Genomic DNA, 6,879 nt, shown 5'->3' with positions numbered 1-6,879 from the left:
AAATAAAATAAAAAAAACCTTTTAAAAAAATAAAAGAAACTCATCACATTGTGCACTTAAAATTCGGCAAGTTGACCTTTTATAGGTTATCCCCCAATAAAGCTACAACAAAGGAAAACATTGAAATTTGCCATCAGGTGAAGAGGGGTGAGCGCTGCCAACCCAGGTGAGATGCAGGTAAGGGACTGAGCAAAGCCAGCCGCCACGGCCTGGATTCATCGTTCTCGGAGCTCGCTGTGCGGAGGACCAGGGCCCAGGGGCAAGGGCAGAGGCCCTAGCCTGTTTAAATGGCTGCTGGAAGGCTCTGGAAGAGGGAAGGGGAAGGGAAGAGGGAGAGGCTGGAAGGCGGGAGGGGCCGACAAGTGCAGGGAGCCAGCTGGGCTGCAGACACAGGGAGGAGGAGGCCTGGGAGGCAGGGGAGCAGGGGTGGGAGCGGAGGGACAGGATGCTCACCTGGTGCTGCTGTCGCCGCCGCGGTGCCCATCGGGAGCATCATCTGTGCCTCCTTATCCTCCGGAATACCTCCCGCTCTGAAACCTCCTTTGTCTGATTCTAACATAGCGAGATAGCTCTTCCACTTTCGACTTTCAAAGTATCTGTGTCTATTTTTTTTTAAGATTTTATTTATTTATTCCTGAGAGACACGCAGAGAGAGGCAGAGACACAGGCAGAGGGAGAAGCAAGCTCCCCGCGAGGAACCCGATGTGGGCCTCGATCCCAGGACCCCGGGGTCACTCCCTGAACCGAAGGCAGGTGCTCAACTGCTGGGCCACCCAGGCGCTCCTGTGTCTCTATATTTAAAGAGAATTCCTTACAGACACGATAGTGTATCTTTCTGACCGATCTGAATACCTCTGCCTTTTAATCTCAGGATTCAATCGATTTTTTTTTATCGTGGTAAAATACACATGATAAGCTGAACGGTTTGGCCATTTTAAAGCGAAGGGTTCAGTGGCGTTAGGTACCTCCGCGCTGTTGTGCAACCATCCCCACCACCTGTCCCCAGAGTTCCTTCCTTTTTTGCCAAACTGGAACTCGGTCCCCCGTAGACAATAACTCCACCCCCTCCCCAGCCCCCAACACCCACCATCCCCATTCCTGAGCAGACCCACGTTTCCAACTGCCCAGGGCACAGCTTCCCTTGGGGGGCCCACCCAACTCCCCTCGTCCGAGTCAGAGCTCGCCCCTCCCCTGTCCTACCTCCTGGTGCCCCATCTTCAGCCTCCTGGCCCCCCGGCCGCAGACCCACGGCTCATGTAGACCCTCCTTTTCCCCCCTTCCCTGGGAACCAAGTCTTGCCCTCTACTTGCCTCTCAAACTCACACCCTCCTCTCTTCCCCTCTGCCTCCGGAGGTCCAGGCTCTCACCCTCCCTGGGGAGGGGGGAGAATATGGTGACTCTCCAGCTGGATTCTCTACCTTTCTCTTCTTTGACCCCAATTTGGCACCAACATGCCCGCTTTGTGGTCTCCTCCTGTCCCACCCCAACCCTTCCCATCTGTTTGCAGCTTGGTTTCCGGGGCCTTTCTGATGCTGCCACTCCTGCCTGAGATGCCCCATCCCCCTTCCCTAGGAGCTTAGCTTTCACCAAAGGGACAATCCTTGAGGAGATGATGGGGGGCGGGGCTGCACAGGCTGGACGCCTGGGGGTCCCAGCTGGTGCTTGGCTGTCACAGAGGAGACCAGGGAGGGGGACAGGGAGCCCTTCCCTCAGTTTAGCCTGCTATCTCCAGCCCTGACCCCCCACCCCCTCCACCCCGGGGGAGTCCGACTCCTGCAGAGGTTGCGGGGGAAGTAGGAAGCAGGATGATGACAGTGGCTGAAAGGGAGGACGTGCAGGCCTGAGAAGGAGCTGGCAGTCTGGGGCTGGGTGTGCAAACAGCTTCAGAGTGACGGGAAATGCCTCGAAGGAAGGCCGGGGTGCTGCGGAGTTGAGCCGCTTCCCAAAATAATCCAGGGGGCAGCTGTCTCGGATTCTGAAACTGGGTCTGGCTCCCTGAGCTGCAGGAAGCCCCGGGCCCCACACCAGCCCCAGTCTGGGAACAGATGGCTCTGGGAATATTTTTTCTTTTACCAAAGTCAGCTGGTAAGCGAACAGCTTGTCTGGAGACAAGTGTGTTTCTCCCCTCTCTCTCTTTGGCAACAGATCAAAGCTGCTGCCTCCCCTCCTCCAGTCCCGGCCCCTGTGGGCTTTCTCTCCCTGTAGGACCCGGGTGCCGAGGCTGGGGGGCATCGCAGGCCTTCCTCACCTGGGAGCTCACGGGGTCCCCACCCACGGGTGGCTCTGACCTCGGGAGCGGCCAGGGCTCCTTGATTCGTGGGGGCCTGGGCTGAGCTGAGGCAGCAGGTTCTGGGAGGCCTGGCTGGTTAGAAAGTGGTTCGTGGGGATGTCCCAGACATGATTCTTCCAGGAAGAGCCAGCCAACTGCTCTGGCTCGGCCAACAACTGCATGAATCCATTCATTTATCCACAAGCGTGTCAAATCGATCGGTATGCTTATTGCTTGTAAAGGTGATGCATTAAGGCACTGGTGAGATTTTACATCTGGACAAATCATCACGCACAAGCCGTTCCTAATAGACCCTCCCCGGACACCTACCAGTATGTGGGGTCTGGGTTCAGAGCAGGGGATAGAGGAGCCGTCTTGGGGGCCCTGTCCTAGAGGAGCTCAGCGGCCCATCCGAGGAGGCAGGGTGGTGCAGGGGTTACAGTGCAATGCTTGAGTCAGATTCTGGGGTGGGAATCCTGGGTGCATCCTTCTCCTGCTCTGTGATGCAGGATGAATCACTCACCTCCCTGGGTCTCAGTTTCCTTCTCTGTCAAATGGAAGCAAAAGAATCTGCTTTTTTGTCAGGTTACAGTGAATGTTAAAGGATTGATTCCATCTAACATTGAAGCATTGCTGGACAGATAGCATTCAATAATGTCAGATGACATCACCACTGTCACCACCACCATCACTGTCCTCACCATCACCGCTATGACCATCACCACCGCCACCATCACCATCGTCATCACCATCACTCCTGTTATCACCACCACCATCATCACCATCATTTTCACCATCACTACTATCATCATCATCACCACCATCATTATCACCACCATCACCATCTTCACCATTATCATTATCACCATCATCATCACCACCATTACTGTCATCACCACACCATCATCACCACCATCACCACCACCACCACCACTACCACCATCATCACCATCCCCATTACCATCACCACCATCATCACCACCATAACCATCATCACCATTACCAACATCACCATCACTATACCAACAAAAGCAGAACGGAAAGTCCCTCCCTCTGTGGATTTTGGTGAGAATGCCATCACATGAGGTCAGAGCCCCAGCACATAGTCTGAGTTTAGGGCTAGGCACTCAAGAGCTAGCTCAACAGGTACCCCGACCTGGATTTTGCATGTCTCCAGCTCCCAGGGTCTGCTTTTGAAACCCACAGCACTACTCAGCACCCCAGAGGCGCTGGATAAATCTTTACTGCCTGACCCACTCACAGGAACCTCTTAGCTGTACTGTGGTGAGGCAGATGCAGACCTGCTGCCTCCACTTGGGCCCACCCTCGGGCCCAAGCTGGCCACCCTGATGCCCCAGGAAGCCACTGTTAAAGCTCAACTCTAAATGTCTAGAGTGTCTAGAGCTCAAATCTAGACTCAGTGCTCTGACCTCCAGCTGGTTTCCTCGGCCTCTGGGTTCACTGGTCCCTAGGCTGCTGGGTTGACTGGCTCAGCTGAAAACACAGAGGCATACGGGGGACCTCTGGCTCCATGATCTCTCCCTCTCCTTTCCCCTTGTTATCTCCAGACAAAGGCAACAATGTGATGTCGAGGGAAGTCCTGGACTCCAATCCCAACTGGTACATCTCAGCAGCAGGGTATGCCTGGGCGAGTCATGCCCGTCTCTCAGCATGAGTTTCTTTCTTTGTAAAATGGGAAAGATCTTCCCTGCTTAGCTTAATCCCCAGGGTGGGAGTCAGGAGGATTGACTGAAATAATAATGGGCTGGGCTTTCAAGAGTGCACTTAGCGCATTACTAGCTGTGGCTCACATTGACTGGACCTTCAGACTTCTTCACCTGCTGTGGTCCAGGTGGCCTGGCTGCTCACCAAACCTGCTCTCTCTCCCTGCTGGGCACACAGCTAGACCACATTTCCCAGCCATGTAACTGAGTCCTAGTCACTGAAACGTGAGTGGAGGGAGATGCAACATGGCAGGGCCTGGTCCCCAAACCTGGTCCCTGTACGGCCCTTGGTGCTCCAGGATGCCTGGGAGCAATGTGGTGGCATTGGTAGCCATGTGCTGAGGATGGTGGAGCCACAGATGGACTCATTCTGGGGCGAGAGCTGCCTGCCGGTCAGGAGCACCTGCTTTGAACTGTACATGAGCAAGAAATGTTTGAACTCCTCTCTGATGCATTGTTGCAGTAGGTGGGGGCACCTTGACCACAACAGCTCCATCGAGTCTGCTGGTCACTCCATTCACTTTATTTCAGTGACATAGTTTTTTGTTGCTACAGGTTTTATTTGCTTCCTTTTCAGAATTTCATGGCCATTTTATAGTCTTTTCTTCCTTATTCATATTTTTTATCTCTTCTTTTAATTCCTTAGGCATCTTTATGTTAGGACCTGCGTCTGATGAGCCCGTCTTTGCCGTCTCATGCTGCTGCCCGTTGTCTTGCGCTGACACTTGTTCATGGTGCTTTTTTCCCTTACGTGTCTCCTGTGAGCTTTGCCGGTGGTCCTCTCTACCCAATCATCAGTAGTAATTCTTCGAAGCCTATGTCGAAGATGAGAACCTCCAGAGATAATTCACATCTGCTCGAGTCAGATACCGATGGTCGCTCCAATTGGGCTCCCTTTAAATTAAAGTCTTAAGTCTGAGTTTTGAGGGCCACACAGCTGGTGTGATACCCACATTAGGGGCTGGCTTGTGGTTATGACTTCAGGGGAGAGTTTTTTCCTTTCTTCCCATGCCAGGATTGATAAAGGCAAGCGTCCTCTTTAGGTTTTCCCCTTAACTTATTTCAACAGTGACAGCACAGCCTTTTGGAGACCACAGCTTTACGTGGACCCCTTGAGCAGGCTTTGCTCCCACGCCAGAGCCACACGTGGTCATGACGAAGGAAGGTCAGGTGACTGGGCTGAGCAGCTGCGGCCTACCTCTAGGAAATTCCAATTCTACTTTTAGTCCCCTGACTCGTGAGGGTTAGCCCTGTTCTTGCTTGCCCCGCGTGATGTGTGTTAATCCGTACATTACACATATCTGTACGTGTATAGGCATATATATTAGAATAGCTTCGTACATGCATATACACACATGACTTTTCTGTTGCTCTGCAGGGTGACGACTGCTCAGTGGAATGGTCCATCATACTGTGGGACATGGGAGTCGTTCTCTGGCTTCACATCATAGATTTCTAACAGGCAACGATGCATCTTTACAATTCTCTCTCTCCATTTCAGGCTCTTCCTCGCATCCCCACCTGGAGGTTGTCAAGATCCCCCTTGGCCCTGTCCTGTCTCCCATCCTGGACCCTGACCCGGGCAGCATCTTGTCCATGGATCAGCTTCCCCGCCACACCAGTAGATGCCACCGGTAAAAGCCTTTGGGTCTCTTCTTCTAGGGACAAAATTTGTGTGGGTCTGCTAGGGAGAGGGAATGTTCTAGGGGACAGGACCTGCCTGGAGGCGCAGAGTGGGCCTAGAGTTCCCAGGCAGAGGGCAACAAGAAACAGGTGCAGAGGAGCTGATGGCCTGAAGTGGAGGCAAGGCCCCAGCTGCTTACCTGGGGGAGGCAGAGGCCCCAGGTGCCAACGGCCAAGAGATTCTGTATCAGATCAGATGGAGCTTTCTAAGAGGCCAGGCCATGCCAGGGTGATGTGGGCTGCCTTAGAGGTGCTGCCCACCATTGGGCTGTCTGCACAGGGTTCCGGCATCCTCCGGGAAGGTGGAATAGAGCATTCCTAATGGGCTAAGTGCGGCACACAGGCCTTGCTCAGACCACCAGGGTTGCCAAAGTCTGGGCCTACCAGCTGATGTCATCCACCACACAGGGCCGACGGGGACAGTAGACGCTGGGTCTTATACACCAGGCACCTGCTCAGGATTTACATCATCTGGGTGCTTGATGCAGATTCGGCCTTGCTAACAAGCTCTGGCCATCTGGATGCTGCTGGTCCACGGACCACCCTTTGAGAGGCAGCTCTAGGACAGTGGTTCTCGTCCTGGCTCCACTTGGATTCCCCATCCTGGGTCTCACCGTAGATGTTCCCAGTCCCTGGTCCAGGTGCGGTTTGGACACTGGGAGGTCTAGACCCCATTCAGGTGATTAGAATAGGCAGCTGAGTCTCAGAACCACAAAGAAATGGGAGCCCGTAGGCCCTCCTGTTCGTCTGTCATTTTGATGGAGGTGTGGATATGGAGAAAGGCCTGTCCTCTCTGGGAAGAACAGCATGGTGCAGCGGTAAAGCAGAGACAGGCTGGCTAGGATAGGAGGCCAGGGAGAATCGGAGGCACAGAGAGGGGGCCCTCATGGACCCTCCAGAGCCTCGGGTGGCCACTGTGAACAGAAAGGAAAGGGAGGAAGGGGCCCTCAGGTCTGGCTGGGGCTTATCTCCTTGTTGCCTGTTCTAGGCTCCCCTGACCTGGTTCCGTTCTTGTCCTACCATCTCTGGGCCAATGGTCAGTTCTTGCTCTCCTTCCTTCCATCCTCTTCCTCCTCCTCTCCCCCCTCTCTTCCTTCTCCCCTCTTCCACGCCCTTTTCCTGTCTTTCAGACTCCTTCCCCCCTTTCATGCAACAACCCCACAAGGCATGATGTTAGGGGAACGCCAAAGCAGACAGACTAGC

Source organism: Canis lupus, chromosome 11, assembly GCF_048164855.1.
Source record: "Canis lupus baileyi chromosome 11, mCanLup2.hap1, whole genome shotgun sequence".
Taxonomy (NCBI): Eukaryota; Metazoa; Chordata; class Mammalia; order Carnivora; family Canidae; genus Canis; species Canis lupus.
This window is presented reverse-complemented; position numbering follows the sequence as displayed.